This window comes from Bos taurus, chromosome 29 (assembly GCF_002263795.3).
Source record: "Bos taurus isolate L1 Dominette 01449 registration number 42190680 breed Hereford chromosome 29, ARS-UCD2.0, whole genome shotgun sequence".
Taxonomy (NCBI): Eukaryota; Metazoa; Chordata; class Mammalia; order Artiodactyla; family Bovidae; genus Bos; species Bos taurus.
In genome coordinates, this window is record NC_037356.1 from 8536 (window position 1) to 29756 (window position 21221).

Sequence of the window (21221 nt, forward strand, 5' to 3'; positions counted from 1 at the left end):
GAGGCAGGGGGGGGGGGGGGGGCGGGGGATCTGGCTGGAGTCGGTGCAAGCCCCGGGATTGCCTGAGGCAAGCCAAAGGAGCCCCAGATGGAGACGGGACTGCCGGTCGTCGGGTGTCCTGGAAGCCGAATGCGAATGCGGAGGGGCTCGCGGGCCGCGCGGAGGCAACCCAGGTCTGCAGCGGGAGTCGGGGCCCCGGCCAGCCGCTCCCCGCGGCCCGGGAGGGGCTGGGGCTGCGGGGGGGATCCAAGAATCGGGACGCGCGGCGGGGGCTAAAGGACCTCTTCTGGTAGGCAAAAAGCCTCGAGCACCCGGGATTCCCAGGTGGTCTCCCATCCAAGATCCTAACCAGGCCCGACCCTGCTTAGCTTCCGAGATCAGACGAGATCGGGCGCCTTCAGGCTGATAGGGCCGGAGCCGGAGGCGGTTGGCTCGGGGCGCCCTAAGAGCCTTGCGCTTCGCCTCCCTTTCGCTCTGCCCTGCAGGTCGGGCCAACGGGCCGCACCTCTCGTCGGGGGCGTGCTGTACTTGAGCCGCACGACCCGGCGACCGGACTCCAGCCTGCTGACGCCGGCCCGCCCCCCGAACACCGCCAACACCAGAGCAGCAAGCGCCTGGCCGGGCCCGGGGGCCCGAGGGGCTTCCAGGACCCCCCATTGACCGGGAGGGCGTGCGTGCGTGCGTGCGCGCGGGGCCTGGGGGCTGGGCTGAGGGGTGCGGAGGTCTCGGCGCCCTCCCACCCGCGGCCACTCCAGACCCGGCCGCGCTCGCTGAGCGGGGCCTCCCCCGGATCCCATTCGCTGCTCAGGCCCGCGCGGCCCCGGAGGTGTCGGTCTTCGGCGCCCGCCGCCTCCCAACCCCCGCGGCCCAGGGGCCTCTGAACCTCCTGCGGGCCTAGGCGCAGCGAAACTTGAGCGCCCAACTTGCCCGGCACCTGTCCGGTGCCCAAACCCAGCAGAAGCCAGGGAGGCGCGGTCGACCGGAGCGCCTCAGCCCCTCCCCTTCGCACTACCGAGGCCCCCCCTTTGACCCCACGCCAAGCCCTCGACCTTCCTGAGAGAGCAGACGAGCCACAGGCAGGCACACAGACAGACACACAGACACTCGCACGCACCCACGCCAAGGGAGACAGCTGGCCTGCGCAAGCTCCTCAGCCAGAGCCAGAGCGCCTGGGAGAGGCGGGGGCCAGACGAACGGGCCGGCGGCTGGCTGTCAGGAGATACAGAGGCAGAAATACATGAAGATTCCGAGACAGACTCCAAGACGGCAAGAGGAGATACACACACACACACACACACACGCACACACACACACACACTTGAGTGTGGTCTTTGGAAATACTTGTGTTCGTAGTTGCTGGGTTGAGCCCAACTTTAATACAACCCATGGACTGCGGCCCATCAGGCTCCTCTGTCCGTGGCATTTCCCAGGCGAGGATACTGAGTGGGTTGCCATTTCCTTCTCCGGCGGGATCTTCCCGACCCAGGATCAAACCCAGTCTCCTGCGCTCGGATGCCTTGCCATCTGAACCAGGACATTGCTAATTCCCTAGGCAAAATACAAAGAATAGAGCTCGTGTTCTACTAAATGGAAGATGATTTCAAAAACAGAAGCTGTCCTTTGTTGGTATCTTTGAATCTTTATGTAGTTTTCGTTGATTTTTACTGTTAAGGCTAACTGAACAGGCAAGAGAGAAACCCCAGAATTGAAAAGCAATTGACGGTTTTGAAAGAAACATGTGCAGGTGAAGCTCTCTTCCTTTTGGAGAGATGCTTAATATGCAAAATCTTGATTCAACACATATGACTTTTGTGCACTTTCTTTCAAATCTCCATGACAAAACCCTAAGGCGTCCAGGAAGAAAGGAGTAGAGCAGACAAAAAGAGCACCCTTTCCCTGGGTTGTATTAAAGTTGGGCTCAACCCAGCAACTACGAACACAAGTATTTCCAAAGACCACACTCAAGTGTGTGTGTGTGTGTGTGTGTGTGTGTGTGTGTGTGTGTGTATCTCCTCTTGCCGTCTTGGAGTCTGTCTCGGAATCTTCATGTATTTCTGCCTCTGTATCTCCTGACAGCCAGCCGCCGGCCCGTTCGTCTGGCCCCGGCCTCTCCCAGGCGCTCTGGCTCTGGCTGAGGAGCTTGCGCAGGCCAGCTGTCTCCCTTGGCGTGGGTGCGTGCGAGTGTCTGTGTGTCTGTCTGTGTGCCTGCCTGTGGCTCGTCTGCTCTCTCAGGAAGGTCGAGGGCTTGGCGTGGGGGCAAAGGGGGGGCCTCGGTAGAGCGAAGGGGAGGGGCTGAGGCGCTCCGGTCGACCGCGCCTCCCTGGCTTCTGGTGGGTTTGGGCCCCGGACAGGTGCCGGGCAAGTTGGGCGCTCAAGTTTCGCTGCGTCTAGGCCCGCAGGAGGTTCAGAGGCCCCTGGGCCGCGGGGGTTGGGAGGCGGCGGGCGCCGAAGGCCGACACCTCCGGGGCCGCGCGGGCCTGAGCAGCGAATGGGATCGGGGGGAGGCCCCGCTCAGCGAGCGCGGCCGGGTCTGGAGTGGCCGCGGGTGGGAGGGCGCCGAGACCTCCGCACCCCTCAGCCCTGCCGCCAGGCCCCGCGCGCACGCACGCACGCACGCCCTCCCGGTCAATGGGGGGTCCTGGAAGCCCCTCGGGCCCCCGGGCCCGGCCAGGCGCTTGCTGGTCTGGTGTTGGCGGTGTTCGGGGGGGCGGGCCGGCGTCAGCAGGCTGGAGTCCGGTCGCGGGTCGTGCGGCTCAAGTACAGCACGCCCCGCGACGAGAGGTGCGGCCCGTTGGCCCGACCTGCAGGGCAGAGCGAAAGGGAGGCGAAGCGCAAGGCTCTTAGGGCGCCCCGCGCCAACCGCCTCCGGCTCCGGCCCTATCAGCCTGAAGGCGCCCGATCTCGTCTGATCTCGGAAGCTAAGCAGGGTCGGGCCTGGTTAGGATCTTGGATGGGAGACCACCTGGGAATCCCGGGTGCTCGAGGCTTTTTGCCTACCAGAAGAGGTCCTTTAGCCCCCGCCGTGCGTCCCGATTCTTGGATCCCCCCCGCAGCCCCAGCCCCTCCCGGGCCGCGGGGAGCGGCTGGCCGGGGCCCCGACTCCCGCTGCAGACCTGGGTTGCCTCCGCGCGGCCCGCGAGCCCCTCCGCATTCGCATTCGGCTTCCAGGACACCCGACGACCGGCAGTCCCGTCTCCATCTGGGGCTCCTTTGGCTTGCCTCAGGCAATCCCGGGGCTTGCACCAACTCAAGCCAGATCCCCAGCACCCCCCCCACCCCCTGCCTCGCAGGCCATCGCGCATGCGCATGTGCGCACGCACGCACAGATAGATGAGCCCAAACGGGGCATCTATCTTGTTCACTTATACTGTGGGTGGATCTATGCCTGGGAGTCGGACTGCTGAACCATACGCTACTTCCACTTTTAGTTCCTTCGGGAACCTCCATAATCTTTTCCATACCGGCTCTACCCACGCCCATTCCAACTCACCGTGGAGGAGAGTTCCCTTTGCTCCACATCTTCTCCAGCATTGGTTATTGACAGACATCGCAGTGAGGCCCAATCGGACTCATGTGAAGTGGTCCCTCCTTGGAGTTTGGAGTTGAGCCTCTCCAATCATTAGTGATGTGGAGCAAGATGACCTTTTGGAAATGCAGATGCAATGCTGTCACCTCCCTGCTCCAACGGCTCTCGTATTTTCCCAGCATATTGAAGATACGACCACTTCCCTTCAGGCTTGCTCCTCACGTTCTTCTCCGATGTCTTTTGCCTGGAATGCCCTCTGCACTCTTTGGCTTCCATCCCATAGGGCATTTTTCGTTTCTTGAATGTCCTAAGTTTCCCTGGTCACCTAGCCTTCCAAGATGCTATTTTCCCTGCCTGAAATTCTTCCTGCATCTCAACCCTGGTTTACCTAGGTTCAACCTATGGACCTCAACGAAATGGTGCCTCTGGAAAGCCTTCCCTGACACCCAGGTTTTGTGGTGAGGGAAGAGGCCCCTCTAGAGGTTCTCAAAGGATCTGCCTGTCATGTATCATTAGAGTCGTCTCAGTGAAAGCAGGAACTCTGTGTCTTCTTCTCTCCGCCTTCTATTCCCTGAAACTTATTACATGCCTCCTAGCTCATCGTAGGTGCTCAGTATTTACTTAGTGTGTGAAAGACAGAAAAGCTCTTGGAAGCCTCAAGGGGTCACTTGGCTCGGCACTTTTGATCTCTTTGTCTATTTGGCGATTCAATTCTTTCCTTTCCTGGGTTGATGTGTACACTATATTCGAGGCACAATCTAAGGCATGAAGACATATCCATACATAGAGGTTCTTGCTTTCAAGGAACTCGTACAGCAGACTTCTACAAGTTAGGGCTTTTCAAATGCTCTAGAAGAATGGGAACGTTCAGTATGCTCCATTTTCATTTCAAAGAAAGATCGTTTGACTTCCATAGCAAAGGTGGAGACCTTCCAACGTTGAGTCCAAGACTTATACCTTGACCATTTCAGGCAAGACTTGTGGTTCCTTCTGGAGGTGTGTGGCTCTTGCAGAAATGTGAAGATCTTCCATCGTCCTCAGACTTTGGTGTCATTTGCAATCATCCAGAAAGCTTCCAGGTCTAGGTTCCAGACCACCACCACACACAGTCAGTAGCCAACGGAGTGGATTCCAGGAATACGCATTGTTCACCGGCATTACCGTTGATATTGTTGCTGCACACTCAATGCAGTGGGCAGGGCCTGGATTGTCCACTGGGTCTCATGTGGAATGGAAAGAAGGGCTCCCCCCCCCACACACACACACCCCACCCCCACTGTTGACAGCCTTGTGACGAGAAACGGTCCCCGAAACAAGAATCAGACAAACCAGAGAAGCCCAGATGATAGTCCTTGAGATGAAGGAACTAAGCAGCTGGTTGCGATGGCACCAAGGGGAAAGGTTGCTCTTTTTGTCTGCCCCTCTACTCCTTTCTTCCTGGACGCCTTAGGGTTTTGTCATGGAGATTTGAAAGAAAGTGCACAAAAGTCATATGTGTTGAATCAAGATTTTGCATTTAAGCATCTCTCAAAAAGGAAGAGAGCTTCACCTGCACATGTTTCTTTCAAAACCGTCAATTGCTTTTCAATTCTGGGGTTTCTCTCTTGCCTTGTTCAGTTAGCCTTAACAGTAAAAATCAACGAAAACTACATAAAGATTCAAAGATACCAACAAAGGACAGCTTCTGTTTTTGAAATCATCTTTCCATTTAGTAGAACACGAGCTCTATTCTTTGTATTTTGCCTAGGGAATTAGCAATGTCCTGGTTCAGATGGCAAGGCATCCGCGCGCAGGAGACTGGGGTTTGATCCCTGGGTCGGGAAGATCCCGCCGGAGAAGGAAATGGCAACCCACTCCAGTATCCTCGCCTGGGAAATGCCACGGACAGAGGAGCCTGATGGGCCGCAGTCCATGGGTTGTATTAAAGTTGGGTTCAACCCAGCAACTACGAACACAAGTATTTCCAAAGACCACACTCAAGTGTGTGTGTGTGTGTGTGTGTGTGTGTGTGTGTGTGTGTATCTCCTCTTGCCGTCTTGGAGTCTGTCTCGGAATCTTCATGTATTTCTGCCTCTGTATCTCCTGACAGCCAGCCGCCGGCCCGTTCGTCTGGCCCCGGCCTCTCCCAGGCGCTCTGGCTCTGGCTGAGGAGCTTGCGCAGGCCAGCTGTCTCCCTTGGCGTGGGTGCGTGCGAGTGTCTGTGTGTCTGTCTGTGTGCCTGCCTGTGGCTCGTCTGCTCTCTCAGGAAGGTCGAGGGCTTGGCGTGGGGGCAAAGGGGGGGCCTCGGTAGAGCGAAGGGGAGGGGCTGAGGCGCTCCGGTCGACCGCGCCTCCCTGGCTTCTGGTGGGTTTGGGCCCCGGACAGGTGCCGGGCAAGTTGGGCGCTCAAGTTTCGCTGCGTCTAGGCCCGCAGGAGGTTCAGAGGCCCCTGGGCCGCGGGGGTTGGGAGGCGGCGGGCGCCGAAGGCCGACACCTCCGGGGCCGCGCGGGCCTGAGCAGCGAATGGGATCGGGGGGAGGCCCCGCTCAGCGAGCGCGGCCGGGTCTGGAGTGGCCGCGGGTGGGAGGGCGCCGAGACCTCCGCACCCCTCAGCCCTGCCGCCAGGCCCCGCGCGCACGCACGCACGCACGCCCTCCCGGTCAATGGGGGGTCCTGGAAGCCCCTCGGGCCCCCGGGCCCGGCCAGGCGCTTGCTGGTCTGGTGTTGGCGGTGTTCGGGGGGGCGGGCCGGCGTCAGCAGGCTGGAGTCCGGTCGCGGGTCGTGCGGCTCAAGTACAGCACGCCCCGCGACGAGAGGTGCGGCCCGTTGGCCCGACCTGCAGGGCAGAGCGAAAGGGAGGCGAAGCGCAAGGCTCTTAGGGCGCCCCGCGCCAACCGCCTCCGGCTCCGGCCCTATCAGCCTGAAGGCGCCCGATCTCGTCTGATCTCGGAAGCTAAGCAGGGTCGGGCCTGGTTAGGATCTTGGATGGGAGACCACCTGGGAATCCCGGGTGCTCGAGGCTTTTTGCCTACCAGAAGAGGTCCTTTAGCCCCCGCCGTGCGTCCCGATTCTTGGATCCCCCCCGCAGCCCCAGCCCCTCCCGGGCCGCGGGGAGCGGCTGGCCGGGGCCCCGACTCCCGCTGCAGACCTGGGTTGCCTCCGCGCGGCCCGCGAGCCCCTCCGCATTCGCATTCGGCTTCCAGGACACCCGACGACCGGCAGTCCCGTCTCCATCTGGGGCTCCTTTGGCTTGCCTCAGGCAATCCCGGGGCTTGCACCAACTCAAGCCAGATCCCCAGCACCCCCCCCACCCCCTGCCTCGCAGGCCATCGCGCATGCGCATGTGCGCACGCACGCACAGATAGATGAGCCCAAACGGGGCATCTATCTTGTTCACTTATACTGTGGGTGGATCTATGCCTGGGAGTCGGACTGCTGAACCATACGCTACTTCCACTTTTAGTTCCTTCGGGAACCTCCATAATCTTTTCCATACCGGCTCTACCCACGCCCATTCCAACTCACCGTGGAGGAGAGTTCCCTTTGCTCCACATCTTCTCCAGCATTGGTTATTGACAGACATCGCAGTGAGGCCCAATCGGACTCATGTGAAGTGGTCCCTCCTTGGAGTTTGGAGTTGAGCCTCTCCAATCATTAGTGATGTGGAGCAAGATGACCTTTTGGAAATGCAGATGCAATGCTGTCACCTCCCTGCTCCAACGGCTCTCGTATTTTCCCAGCATATTGAAGATACGACCACTTCCCTTCAGGCTTGCTCCTCACGTTCTTCTCCGATGTCTTTTGCCTGGAATGCCCTCTGCACTCTTTGGCTTCCATCCCATAGGGCATTTTTCGTTTCTTGAATGTCCTAAGTTTCCCTGGTCACCTAGCCTTCCAAGATGCTATTTTCCCTGCCTGAAATTCTTCCTGCATCTCAACCCTGGTTTACCTAGGTTCAACCTATGGACCTCAACGAAATGGTGCCTCTGGAAAGCCTTCCCTGACACCCAGGTTTTGTGGTGAGGGAAGAGGCCCCTCTAGAGGTTCTCAAAGGATCTGCCTGTCATGTATCATTAGAGTCGTCTCAGTGAAAGCAGGAACTCTGTGTCTTCTTCTCTCCGCCTTCTATTCCCTGAAACTTATTACATGCCTCCTAGCTCATCGTAGGTGCTCAGTATTTACTTAGTGTGTGAAAGACAGAAAAGCTCTTGGAAGCCTCAAGGGGTCACTTGGCTCGGCACTTTTGATCTCTTTGTCTATTTGGCGATTCAATTCTTTCCTTTCCTGGGTTGATGTGTACACTATATTCGAGGCACAATCTAAGGCATGAAGACATATCCATACATAGAGGTTCTTGCTTTCAAGGAACTCGTACAGCAGACTTCTACAAGTTAGGGCTTTTCAAATGCTCTAGAAGAATGGGAACGTTCAGTATGCTCCATTTTCATTTCAAAGAAAGATCGTTTGACTTCCATAGCAAAGGTGGAGACCTTCCAACGTTGAGTCCAAGACTTATACCTTGACCATTTCAGGCAAGACTTGTGGTTCCTTCTGGAGGTGTGTGGCTCTTGCAGAAATGTGAAGATCTTCCATCGTCCTCAGACTTTGGTGTCATTTGCAATCATCCAGAAAGCTTCCAGGTCTAGGTTCCAGACCACCACCACACACAGTCAGTAGCCAACGGAGTGGATTCCAGGAATACGCATTGTTCACCGGCATTACCGTTGATATTGTTGCTGCACACTCAATGCAGTGGGCAGGGCCTGGATTGTCCACTGGGTCTCATGTGGAATGGAAAGAAGGGCTCCCCCCCCCACACACACACACCCCACCCCCACTGTTGACAGCCTTGTGACGAGAAACGGTCCCCGAAACAAGAATCAGACAAACCAGAGAAGCCCAGATGATAGTCCTTGAGATGAAGGAACTAAGCAGCTGGTTGCGATGGCACCAAGGGGAAAGGTTGCTCTTTTTGTCTGCCCCTCTACTCCTTTCTTCCTGGACGCCTTAGGGTTTTGTCATGGAGATTTGAAAGAAAGTGCACAAAAGTCATATGTGTTGAATCAAGATTTTGCATTTAAGCATCTCTCAAAAAGGAAGAGAGCTTCACCTGCACATGTTTCTTTCAAAACCGTCAATTGCTTTTCAATTCTGGGGTTTCTCTCTTGCCTTGTTCAGTTAGCCTTAACAGTAAAAATCAACGAAAACTACATAAAGATTCAAAGATACCAACAAAGGACAGCTTCTGTTTTTGAAATCATCTTTCCATTTAGTAGAACACGAGCTCTATTCTTTGTATTTTGCCTAGGGAATTAGCAATGTCCTGGTTCAGATGGCAAGGCATCCGCGCGCAGGAGACTGGGGTTTGATCCCTGGGTCGGGAAGATCCCGCCGGAGAAGGAAATGGCAACCCACTCCAGTATCCTCGCCTGGGAAATGCCACGGACAGAGGAGCCTGATGGGCCGCAGTCCATGGGTTGTATTAAAGTTGGGCTCAACCCAGCAACTACGAACACAAGTATTTCCAAAGACCACACTCAAGTGTGTGTGTGTGTGTGTGTGTGTGTGTGTGTGTGTGTGTATCTCCTCTTGCCGTCTTGGAGTCTGTCTCGGAATCTTCATGTATTTCTGCCTCTGTATCTCCTGACAGCCAGCCGCCGGCCCGTTCGTCTGGCCCCGGCCTCTCCCAGGCGCTCTGGCTCTGGCTGAGGAGCTTGCGCAGGCCAGCTGTCTCCCTTGGCGTGGGTGCGTGCGAGTGTCTGTGTGTCTGTCTGTGTGCCTGCCTGTGGCTCGTCTGCTCTCTCAGGAAGGTCGAGGGCTTGGCGTGGGGGCAAAGGGGGGGCCTCGGTAGTGCGAAGGGGAGGGGCTGAGGCGCTCCGGTCGACCGCGCCTCCCTGGCTTCTGGTGGGTTTGGGCACCGGACAGGTGCCGGGCAAGTTGGGCGCTCAAGTTTCGCTGCGCCTAGGCCCGCAGGAGGTTCAGAGGCCCCTGGGCCGCGGGGGTTGGGAGGCGGCGGGCGCCGAAGACCGACACCTCCGGGGCCGCGCGGGCCTGAGCAGCGAATGGGATCGGGGGAGGCCCCGCTCAGCGAGCGCGGCCGGGTCTGGAGTGGCCGCGGGTGGGAGGGCGCCGAGACCTCCGCACCCCTCAGCCCAGCCCCAGGCCCCGCGCGCACGCACGCACGCACGCCCTCCCGGTCAATGGGGGTCCTGGAAGCCCCTCGGGCCCCCGGGCCCGGCCAGGCGCTTGCTGGTCTGGTGTTGGCGGTGTTCGGGGGGCGGGCCGGCGTCAGCAGGCTGGAGTCCGGTCGCCGGTCTTGCGGCTCAAGTACAGCACGCCCCCCGACGAGAGGTGCGGCCCGTTGGCCCGACCTGCAGGGCAGAGCGAAAGGGAGGCGAAGCGCAAGGCTCTTAGGGCGCCCCGCGCCAACCGCCTCCGGCTCCGGCCCTATCAGCCTGAAGGCGCCCGATCTCGTCTGATCTCGGAAGCTAAGCAGGGTCGGGCCTGGTTAGGATCTTGGATGGGAGACCACCTGGGAATCCCGGGTGCTCGAGGCTTTTTGCCTACCAGAAGAGGTCCTTTAGCCCCCGCCGCGCGTCCCGATTCTTGGATCCCCCCCGCAGCCCCAGCCCCTCCCGGGCCGCGGGGAGCGGCTGGCCGGGGCCCCGACTCCCGCTGCAGACCTGGGTTGCCTCCGCGCGGCCCGCGAGCCCCTCCGCATTCGCATTCGGCTTCCAGGACACCCGACGACCGGCAGTCCCGTCTCCATCTGGGGCTCCTTTGGCTTGCCTCAGGCAATCCCGGGGCTTGCACGGACTCCAGCCAGAGCCCCAGCCCCCGCCCCACCCCCTGCCTCGCAGGCCATCGCGCATGCGCATGTGCGCACGCACGCACAGATAGATGTGCCCAAACGGGGCATCTATCTTGTTCACTTATACCGTGGGTGTATCTATGCCTGGGAGTCGGACTGCTGAACCATACGCTACTTCCACTTTTAGTTCCTTCGGGAACCTCCATATTCTTTTCCATACCGGCTCTACCCACGCCCATTCCTACTCACCGTGGAGGAGAGTTCCCTTTGCTCCACATCTTCTCCAGCACTGGTTATTGACAGACATCGCAGTGAGGCCCAATCGGACTCATGTGAAGTGGTCCCTCCTTGGAGTTTGGAGTTGAGCCTCTCCAATCATTAGTGATGTGGAGCAAGATGACCTTTTGGAAATGCAGATGCAATGCTGTCACCTCCCTGCTCCAACGGCTCTCGTATTTTCCCAGCATATTGAAGATACGACCACTTCCCTTCAGGCTTGCTCCTCACGTTCTTCTCTGATGTCTTTTGCCTGGAATGCCCTCTGCACTCTTTGGCTTCCATCCCATAGGGCATTTTTCGTTTCTTGAATGTCCTAAGTTTCCCTGGTCACCTAGCCTTCCAAGATGCTATTTTCCCTGCCTGAAATTCTTCCTGCATCTCAACCCTGGTTTACCTAGGTTCAACCTATGGACCTCAACGAAATGGTGCCTCTGGAAAGCCTTCCCTGACACCCAGGTTTTGTGGTGAGGGAAGAGGCCCCTCTATAGGTTCTCAAAGGATCTGCCTGTGATGTATCATTAGAGTCGTCTCAGTGAAAGCAGGAACTCTGTGTCTTCTTCTCTCCGCCTTCTATTCCCTGAAACTTATTACATGCCTCCTAGCTCATCGTAGGTGCTCAGTATTTACTTAGTGTGTGAAAGACAGAAAAGCTCTTGGAAGCCTCAAGGGGTCACTTGGCTCGGCACTTTTGATCTCTTTGTCTATTTGGCGAGTCAATTCTTTCCTTTCCTGGGTTGATGTGTACACTATATTCGAGGCACAATCTAAGGCATGAAGACATATCCATACATAGAGGTTCTTGCTTTCAAGGAACTCGTACAGCAGATTTCTACAAGTTAGGGCTTTTCAAATGCTCTAGAAGCATGTGAACGTTCAGTATGCTCCATTTTCATTTCAAAGAAAGATCGTTTGACTTCCATAGCAAAGGTGGAGACCTTCCAACGTTGAGTCCAAGACTTATACCTTGACCATTTCAGGCAAGTCTTGTGGTTCCTTCTGGAGGTGTGTGGCTCTTGCAGAAATGTGAAGATCTTCCATCGTCCTCAGACTTTGGTGTCATTTGCAATCATCCAGAAAGCTTCCAGGTCTAGGTTCCAGACCACCACCACACACAGTCAGTAGCCAACGGAGTGGATTCCAGGAATACGTGTTGTTCACCCGCATTACCGTTGATATTGTTGCTGCACACTCAATGCAGTGGGCAGGGCCTGGATTGTCCACTGGGTCTCATGTGGAATGGAAAGAAGGGCTCCCCCCCCACACACACACACCCCACCCCCACTGTTGACAGCCTTGTGACGAGAAACGGTCCCCGAAACAAGAATCAGACAAACCAGAGAAGCCCAGATGATAGTCCTTGAGATGAAGGAACTAAGCAGCTGGTTGCGATGGCACCAAGGGGAAAGGTTGCTCTTTTTGTCTGCCCCTCTACTCCTTTCTTCCTGGACGCCTTAGGGTTTTGTCATGGAGATTTGAAAGAAAGTGCACAAAAGTCATATGTGTTGAATCAAGATTTTGCATTTAACCATCTCTCAAAAAGGAAGAGAGCTTCACCTGCACATGTTTCTTTCAAAACCGTCAATTGCTTTTCAATTCTGGGGTTTCTCTCTTGCCTTGTTCAGTTAGCCTTAACAGTAAAAATCAACGAAAACTACATAAAGATTCACAGATACCAACAAAGGACAGCTTCTGTTTTTGAAATCATCTTTCCATTTAGTAGAACACGAGCTCTATTCTTTGTATTTTGCCTAGGGAATTAGCAATGTCCTGGTTCAGATGGCAAGGCATCCGTGCGCAGGAGACTGGGGTTTGATCCCTGGGTCGGGAAGATCCCGCCGGAGAAGGAAATGGCAACCCACTCCCAGTATCCTCGCCTGGGAAATGCCACGGACAGAGGAGCCTGAGGGGCCGCAGTCCATGGGTTGTATTAAAGTTGGGCTCAACCCAGCAACTACGAACACAAGTATTTCCAAAGACCACACTCAAGTGTGTGTGTGTGTGCGTGTGTGTGTGTGTGTGTATCTCCTCTTGCCGTCTTGGAGTCTGTCTCGGAATCTTCATGTATTTCTGCCTCTGTATCTCCTGACAGCCAGCCGCCGGCCCGTTCGTCTTGCCCCCGCCTCTCCCAGGCGCTCTGGCTCTGGCTCAGGAGCTTGCGCAGGCCAGCTGTCTCCCTTGGCGTGGGTGCGTGCGAGTGTCTGTGTGTCTGTCTGTGTGCCTGCCTGTGGCTCGTCTGCTCTCTCAGGAAGGTCGAGGGCTTGGCGTGGGGTCAAAGGGGGGGCCTCGGTAGTGCGAAGGGGAGGGGCTGAGGCGCTCCGGTCGACCGCGCCTCCCTGGCTTCTGCTGGGTTTGGGCACCGGACAGGTGCCGGGCAAGTTGGGCGCTCAAGTTTCGCTGCGCCTAGGCCCGCAGGAGGTTCAGAGGCCCCTGGGCCGCGGGGGTTGGGAGGCGGCGGGCGCCGAAGACCGACACCTCCGGGGCCGCGCGGGCCTGAGCAGCGAATGGGATCCGGGGGAGGCCCCGCTCAGCCAGCGCGGCCGGGTCTGGAGTGGCCGCGGGTGGGAGGGCGCCGAGACCTCCGCACCCCTCAGCCCAGCCCCCAGGCCCCGCGCGCACGCACGCACGCACGCCCTCCCGGTCAATGGGGGCTCCTGGAAGCCCCTCGGGCCCCCGGGCCCGGCCAGGCGCTTGCTGGTCTGGTATTGGCGGTGTTCGGGGGGCGGGCCGGCGTCAGCAGGCCGGAGTCCGGTCGCGGGTCGTGCGGCTCAAGTACAGCACGCCCCGCGACGAGAGGTGCGGCCCGTTGGCCCGACCTGCAGGGCAGAGCGAAAGGGAGGCGAAGCCCAAGGCTCTTAGGGCGCCCCGCGCCAACCGCCTCCGGCTCCGGCCCTATCAGCCTGAAGGCGCCCGATCTCGTCTGATCTCGGAAGCTAAGCAGGGTCGGGCCTGGTTAGGATCTTGGATGGGAGACCACCTGGGAATCCCGGGTGCTCGAGGCTTTTTGCCTACCAGAAGAGGTCCTTTAGCCCCCGCCGCGCGTCCCGATTCTTGGATCCCCCCCGCAGCCCCAGCCCCTCCCGGGCCGCGGGGAGCGGCTGGCCGGGGCCCCGACTCCCGCTGCAGACCTGGGTTGCCTCCGCGCGGCCCGCGAGCCCCTCCGCATTCGCATTCGGCTTCCAGGACACCCGACGACCGGCAGTCCCGTCTCCATCTGGGGCTCCTTTGGCTTGCCTCAGGCAATCCCGGGGCTTGCACGGACTCCAGCCAGAGCCCCAGCCCCCGCCCCACCCCCTGCCTCGCAGGCCATCGCGCATGCGCATGTGCGCACGCACGCACAGATAGATGTGCCCAAACGGGGCATCTATCTTGTTCACTTATACCGTGGGTGTATCTATGCCTGGGAGTCGGACTGCTGAACCATACGCTACTTCCACTTTTAGTTCCTTCGGGAACCTCCATATTCTTTTCCATACCGGCTCTACCCATGCCCATTCCTACTCACCGTGGAGGAGAGTTCCCTTTGCTCCACATCTTCTCCAGCACTGGTTATTGACAGACATCGCAGTGAGGCCCAATCGGACTCATGTGAAGTGGTCCCTCCTTGGAGTTTGGAGTTGAGCCTCTCCAATCATTAGTGATGTGGAGCAAGATGACCTTTTGGAAATGCAGATGCAATGCTGTCACCTCCCTGCTCCAACGGCTCTCGTATTTTCCCAGCATATTGAAGATACGACCACTTCCCTTCAGGCTTGCTCCTCACGTTCTTCTCTGATGTCTTTTGCCTGGAATGCCCTCTGCACTCTTTGGCTTCCATCCCATAGGGCATTTTTCGTTTCTTGAATGTCCTAAGTTTCCCTGGTCACATAGCCTTCCAAGATGCTATTTTCCCTGCCTGAAATTCTTCCTGCATCTCAACCCTGGTTTACCTAGGTTCAACCTATGGACCTCAACGAAATGGTGCCTCTGGAAAGCCTTCCCTGACACCCAGGTTTTGTGGTGAGGGAAGAGGCCCCTCTATAGGTTCTCAAAGGATCTGCCTGTGATGTATCATTAGAGTCGTCTCAGTGAAAGCAGGAACTCTGTGTCTTCTTCTCTCCGCCTTCTATTCCCTGAAACTTATTACATGCCTCCTAGCTCATCGTAGGTGCTCAGTATTTACTTAGTGTGTGAAAGACAGAAAAGCTCTTGGAAGCCTCAAGGGGTCACTTGGCTCGGCACTTTTGATCTCTTTGTCTATTTGGCGAGTCAATTCTTTCCTTTCCTGGGTTGATGTGTACACTATATTCGAGGCACAATCTAAGGCATGAAGACATATCCATACATAGAGGTTCTTGCTTTCAAGGAACTCGTACAGCAGATTTCTACAAGTTAGGGCTTTTCAAATGCTCTAGAAGCATGTGAACGTTCAGTATGCTCCATTTTCATTTCAAAGAAAGATCGTTTGACTTCCATAGCAAAGGTGGAGACCTTCCAACGTTGAGTCCAAGACTTATACCTTGACCATTTCAGGCAAGTCTTGTGGTTCCTTCTGGAGGTGTGTGGCTCTTGCAGAAATGTGAAGATCTTCCATCGTCCTCAGACTTTGGTGTCATTTGCAATCATCCAGAAAGCTTCCAGGTCTAGGTTCCAGACCACCACCACACACAGTCAGTAGCCAACGGAGTGGATTCCAGGAATACGTGTTGTTCACCCGCATTACCGTTGATATTGTTGCTGCACACTCAATGCAGTGGGCAGGGCCTGGATTGTCCACTGGGTCTCATGTGGAATGGAAAGAAGGGCTCCCCCCCCCACACACACACACCCCACCCCCACTGTTGACAGCCTTGTGACGAGAAACGGTCCCCGAAACAAGAATCAGACAAACCAGAGAAGCCCAGATGATAGTCCTTGAGATGAAGGAACTAAGCAGCTGGTTGCGATGGCACCAAGGGGAAAGGTTGCTCTTTTTGTCTGCCCCTCTACTCCTTTCTTCCTGGACGCCTTAGGGTTTTGTCATGGAGATTTGAAAGAAAGTGCACAAAAGTCATATGTGTTGAATCAAGATTTTGCATTTAACCATCTCTCAAAAAGGAAGAGAGCTTCACCTGCACATGTTTCTTTCAAAACCGTCAATTGCTTTTCAATTCTGGGTTTCTCTCTTGCCTTGTTCAGTTAGCCTTAACAGTAAAAATCAACGAAAACTACATAAAGATTCAAAGATACCAACAAAGGACAGCTTCTGTTTTTGAAATCATCTTTCCATTTAGTAGAACACGAGCTCTATTCTTTGTATTTTGCCTAGGGAATTAGCAATGTCCTGGTTCAGATGGCAAGGCATCCGTGCGCAGGAGACTGGGGTTTGATCCCTGGGTCGGGAAGATCCCGCCGGAGAAGGAAATGGCAACCCACTCCAGTATCCTCGCCTGGGAAATGCCACGGACAGAGGAGCCTGAGGGGCCGCAGTCCATGGGTTGTATTAAAGTTGGGCTCAACCCAGCAACTACGAACACAAGTATTTCCAAAGACCACACTCAAGTGTGTGTGTGTGTGTGTGTGTGTGTGTGTGTGTGTATCTCCTCTTGCCGTCTTGGAGTCTGTCTCGGAATCTTCATGTATTTCTGCCTCTGTATCTCCTGACAGCCAGCCGCCGGCCCGTTCGTCTGGCCCCGCCTCTCCCAGGCGCTCTGGCTCTGGCTCAGGAGCTTGCGCAGGCCAGCTGTCTCCCTTGGCGTGGGTGCGTGCGAGTGTCTGTGTGTCTGTCTGTGTGCCTGCCTGTGGCTCGTCTGCTCTCTCAGGAAGGTCGAGGGCTTGGCGTGGGGTCAAAGGGGGGGCCTCGGTAGTGCGAAGGGGAGGGGCTGAGGCGCTCCGGTCGACCGCGCCTCCCTGGCTTCTGCTGGGTTTGGGCACCGGACAGGTGCCGGGCAAGTTGGGCGCTCAAGTTTCGCTGCGCCTAGGCCCGCAGGAGGTTCAGAGGCCCCTGGGCCGCGGGGGTTGGGAGGCGGCGGGCGCCGAAGACCGACACCTCCGGGGCCGCGCGGGCCTGAGCAGCGAATGGGATCCGGGGGAGGCCCCGCTCAGCCAGCGCGGCCGGGTCTGGAGTGGCCGCGGGTGGGAGGGCGCCGAGACCTCCGCACCCCTCAGCCCAGCCCCCAGGCCCCGCGCGCACGCACGCACGCACGCCCTCCCGGTCAATGGGGGCTCCTGGAAGCCCCTCGGGCCCCCGGGCCCGGCCAGGCGCTTGCTGGTCTGGTATTGGCGGTGTTCGGGGGGCGGGCCGGCGTCAGCAGGCCGGAGTCCGGTCGCGGTCTTGCGGCTCAAGTACAGCACGCCCCCCGACGAGAGGTGCGGCCCGTTGGCCCGACCTGCAGGGCAGAGCGAAAGGGAGGCGAAGCGCAAGGCTCTTAGGGCGCCCCGCGCCAACCGCCTCCGGCTCCGGCCCTATCAGCCTGAAGGCGCCCGATCTCGTCTGATCTCGGAAGCTAAGCAGGGTCGGGCCTGGTTAGGATCTTGGATGGGAGACCACCTGGGAATCCCGGGTGCTCGAGGCTTTTTGCCTACCAGAAGAGGTCCTTTAGCCCCCGCCGCGCGTCCCGATTCTTGGATCCCCCCCGCAGCCCCAGCCCCTCCCGGGCCGCGGGGAGCGGCTGGCCGGGGCCCCGACTCCCGCTGCAGACCTGGGTTGCCTCCGCGCGGCCCGCGAGCCCCTCCGCATTCGCATTCGGCTTCCAGGACACCCGACGACCGGCAGTCCCGTCTCCATCTGGGGCTCCTTTGGCTTGCCTCAGGCAATCCCGGGGCTTGCACGGACTCCAGCCAGAGCCCCAGCCCCCGCCCCACCCCCTGCCTCGCAGGCCATCGCGCATGCGCATGTGCGCACGCACGCACAGATAGATGTGCCCAAACGGGGCATCTATCTTGTTCACTTATACCGTGGGTGTATCTATGCCTGGGAGTCGGACTGCTGAACCATAGGCTACTTCCACTTTTAGTTCCTTCGGGAACCTCCATATTCTTTTCCATACCGGCTCTACCCACGCCCATTCCTACTCACCGTGGAGGAGAGTTCCCTTTGCTCCACATCTTCTCCAGCATTGGTTATTGACAGACATCGCAGTGAGGCCCAATCGGACTCATGTGAAGTGGTCCCTCCTTGGAGTTTGGAGTTGAGCCTCTCCAATCATTAGTGATGTGGAGCAAGATGACCTTTTGGAAATGCAGATGCAATGCTGTCACCTCCCTGCTCCAACGGCTCTCGTATTTTCCCAGCATATTGAAGATACGACCACTTCCCTTCAGGCTTGCTCCTCACGTTCTTCTCTGATGTCTTTTGCCTGGAATGCCCTCTGCACTCTTTGGCTTCCATCCCATAGGGCATTTTTCGTTTCTTGAATGTCCTAAGTTTCCCTGGTCACATAGCCTTCCAAGATGCTATTTTCCCTGCCTGAAATTCTTCCTGCATCTCAACCCTGGTTTACCTAGGTTCAACCTATGGACCTCAACGAAATGGTGCCTCTGGAAAGCCTTCCCTGACACCCAGGTTTTGTGGTGAGGGAAGAGGCCCCTCTATAGGTTCTCAAAGGATCTGCCTGTGATGTATCATTAGAGTCGTCTCAGTGAAAGCAGGAACTCTGTGTCTTCTTCTCTCCGCCTTCTATTCCCTGAAACTTATTACATGCCTCCTAGCTCATCGTAGGTGCTCAGTATTTACTTAGTGTGTGAAAGACAGAAAAGCTCTTGGAAGCCTCAAGGGGTCACTTGGCTCGGCACTTTTGATCTCTGTGTCTATTTGGCGATTCAATTCTTTCCTTTCCTGGGTTGATGTGTACACTATATTCGAGGCACAATCTAAGGCATGAAGACATATCCATACATAGAGGTTCTTGCTTTCAAGGAACTCGTACAGCAGATTTCTACAAGTTAGGGCTTTTCAAATGCTCTAGAAGCATGTGAACGTTCAGTATGCTCCATTTTCATTTCAAAGAAAGATCGTTTGACTTCCATAGCAAAGGTGGAGACCTTCCAACGTTGAGTCCAGTACTTATACCTTGACCATTTCAGGCAAGTCTTGTGGTTCCTTCTGGAGGTGTGTGGCTCTTGCAGAAATGTGAAGATCTTCCATCGTCCTCAGACTTTGGTGTCATTTGCAATCATCCAGAAAGCTTCCAGGTCTAGGTTCCAGACCACCACCACACACAGTCAGTAGCCAACGGAGTGGATTCCAGGAATACGCATTGTTCACCCGCATTACCGTTGATATTGTTGCTGCACACTCAATGCAGTGGGCAGGGCCTGGATTGTCCACTGGGTCTCATGTGGAATGGAAAGAAGGGCTCCCCCCCCACACACACACCCCACCCCCACTGTTGACAGCCTTGTGATGAGAAACGGTCCCCGAAACAAGAATCAGACAAACCAGAGAAGCCCAGATGATAGTCCTTGAGATGAAGGAACTAAGCAGCTGGTTGCGATGGCACCAAGGGGAAAGGTTGCTCTTTTTGTCTGCCCCTCTACTCCTTTCTTCCTGGACTCCTTAGGGCTTCGTCATGGAGATTTGAAAGAAAGTGCACAAAAGTCATATGTGTTGAATCAAGATTTTGCATTTAACCATCTCTCAAAAAGGAAGAGAGCTTCACCTGCACATGTTTCTTTCAAAAACGTCCATTGCTTTTCAATTCTGGGGTTTCTCTCTTGCCTTGTTCAGTTAGCCTTAACAGTAAAAATCAACGAAAACTACATAAAGATTCAAAGATACCAACAAAGGACAGCTTCTGTTTTTGAAATCATCTTTCCATTTAGTAGAACACGAGCTCTATTCTTTGTATTTTGCCTAGGGAATTAGCAATGTCCTGGTTCAGATGGCAAGGCATCCGCGCGCAGGAGACTGGGGTTTGATCCCTGGGTCGGGAAGATCCCGCCGGAGAAGGAAATGGCAACCCACTCCCAGTATCCTCGCCTGGGAAATGCCACGGACAGAGGAGCCTGATGGGCCGCAGTCCATGGGTTGTATTAAAGTTGGGCTCAACCCAGCAACTACGAACACAAGTATTTCCAAAGACCACACTCAAGTGTGTGTGTGTGTGTGTGTGTGTGTGTGTGTGTATCTCCTCTTGCCGTCTTGGAGTCTGTCTCGGAATCTTCATGTATTTCTGCCTCTGTATCTTCTGACAGCCAGCCGCCGGCCGGTTCGTCTGCCCCCGGCCTCTCCCAGGTGCTCTGGCTCTGGCTGAGGAGCTTGCGCAGGCCAGGTGTCTCCCTTGGCATGGGTGTGTGCGAGTGTCTGTGTGTCTGTCTGTGTGCCTGCCTGTGGCTTGTCTGCTCTCTCAGGAAGGTGGAGGGCTTGGCGTGGGGTCAAAGGGGGGCGTCGGTAGTGTGAAGGGGCGTGGCTGAGGCGCTCCGTCGACCGTGTCTCCCTGGCTTCTGGTGGGTTTGGGCACCGGACAGGTGCTGGGGAAGTTGGGTGCTCAAGTTTCCCTGCGCCTAGGCCCGCAGGAGGTTCAGAGGCCCCTGGGCCGCAGGGGTTGGGAGGCGGCGGGCCCCGAAGACCAATACCTCCGGGGCCGCGCGGGCCTGGGCAGCGAATGGGATCGGGGGGGCCGGATGGCCCCGCTCAGCGATCGCGGCCGGGTCTGGAGCGGCCGGGGGTGGGAGGGCACCGATACCTCCGCACCCCTCATCTCAGTCCCCAGGCCCCGGGCGCACGCGTATCCTGCCAGTTACTTCCTAGCACCAAACTGATTTTTCCTCAACATTGTTCAGTGCCTGTCATGGAGGGAAAGAGGGAGAGTTACTGAAAAAATATTCAAAGTCTCTTATAGGAAAATATTTTGAAATATTATATTTTAGAAGTATAGACTAGTAAATTTTTTTTAAAGTATTCATCCTATTATGTACAGGCTGTAAAATGCTATCAAGGGGCACTTTTGGATAAATACTTTAAAATATACGAGTCATTTTGGCCTGTGTGAAACAGACTAAATAGCCTAAGCCATGAGTTCCGTTTTAGTCTTAACTCAGATCAACTCGTGGTGGTGGTGGTGGTGGTGGTCATTCGTTAAGTCGTGTCGGACTCCTTGTGACCCATGAACTGCAGCACGCCAGGCTTCCCTGTCCTTCACTATCAAAGAGCCCTGTCTTTTTCACTATCAAAGAGCCCTGTCTTTTTCGGCTACTGTTGTAAATCCCGTAGACTAGCTGATAAACAACAGAAAGTTGTTTCTTGTAGTCCTGGAGGCTGGGGAGTCCCAAGATCATCAGCAGGTGCCACGTCTGGTGAGTCATGTTTCCTGGTTCCTAGACTGCCTGCTGCTTCTCCCTGTCCTCGCAGCACGGGAGCCCATTCCTTCCTGGCCTGACCCCTCCCAGAGTGCCTGCCTCCTAGGATCATCACCACATGCGGGGTGAAGTTTGAGGGCCCATAAACTGTCAGCCCATTGCAGTCCCTAAGTATACTCTGCATTATTTCAGTCTTTTGAAATAATTCGAGCTTTCCTAATAGCCCAATACATGTTCTTTTTGTTATATGTTCGTTGGGCTCTTGAAAATAATATGTATCAGTGGGAATGCAGTGTTCCGTGTGTATCAGTTACATCAGGTATGTCACTCATGTAATTCAGCTTCCAGTAGCCACGTTGAGTAAAAGCAGAAG

General features: G+C 56.3%; 6 pseudogenes; 5 read left to right on the top strand and 1 right to left on the bottom strand.

Moving 5' to 3' along the window:
* Positions 1–299: 299 nt before the first annotated feature.
* Positions 300–419, bottom strand: LOC112444932 (uncharacterized; annotated as a pseudogene).
* A 2448-nt stretch (positions 420–2867) lies between these two features.
* Positions 2868–2987, top strand: LOC112444940 (uncharacterized; annotated as a pseudogene).
* A 3419-nt stretch (positions 2988–6406) lies between these two features.
* LOC112444951 (uncharacterized) lies at positions 6407–6526 on the top strand (annotated as a pseudogene).
* Positions 6527–9941: 3415 nt separating this feature from the next.
* Positions 9942–10061, top strand: LOC112444962 (uncharacterized; annotated as a pseudogene).
* A 3412-nt stretch (positions 10062–13473) lies between these two features.
* LOC112444973 (uncharacterized) lies at positions 13474–13593 on the top strand (annotated as a pseudogene).
* A 3411-nt stretch (positions 13594–17004) lies between these two features.
* LOC112444933 (uncharacterized) lies at positions 17005–17124 on the top strand (annotated as a pseudogene).
* Positions 17125–21221: the final 4097 nt, after the last annotated feature.